Raw genomic sequence first — 629 nt, forward strand, 5'->3', positions numbered from 1 at the left:
GCAAACGACTCGACGGCACATAACAACAACAACAACAACATGAGTCACAGGTGATTCAACAGCACATAAAAACATCTTGGGGAACTTACTTTACACTATGCCTCAGTGTCCTCTGTCTTTAAAATGGAGAGAATATATTTTATCTCACAGGGTGTAGGGTGGTACACATGAGATAATGTAGAAAAAGATGTTTAATATCCATCAGCTTATACAAAGTTGGACTTCTATAAAGGTCCACTAACTCCAATGGCTCCAACTGTATTATTTCTGGCTAGTTGTTAATCACTGATTCCTTGTAGCTTTTTGGAAATAGACAGGTGGCTCACCTGAGTCTCTGTTTCAGAGAAGCCTATAATTACCATTTAAAGGGTTGAGGCCAGTGGTTACACCCCAGGAAGTAGCGAGGGAAACCAATAGCTGAAGATGGAAATCACGGGAGCTCCTAGTGTTGAAAGCTGACACGAAGCACCATAATGAGAAGCAGTCAGGCATAACCTCCAAAACCAAACTTGTTGGTTGATTTGTTAATTAGGCATGTTGGCCGATGCTGACTCATAGTGAACCTATAGGACAAAGTAAAATTACCCTATTGAGATTCCAAGGCTGTAATATTTATTTTTACTTTATTT

This window comes from Elephantulus edwardii, unplaced genomic scaffold, assembly GCF_000299155.1.
Source record: "Elephantulus edwardii isolate Elephantulus edwardi_28Jun2011 unplaced genomic scaffold, EleEdw1.0 scaffold00116, whole genome shotgun sequence".
Lineage (NCBI taxonomy): Eukaryota > Metazoa > Chordata > Mammalia > Macroscelidea > Macroscelididae > Elephantulus > Elephantulus edwardii.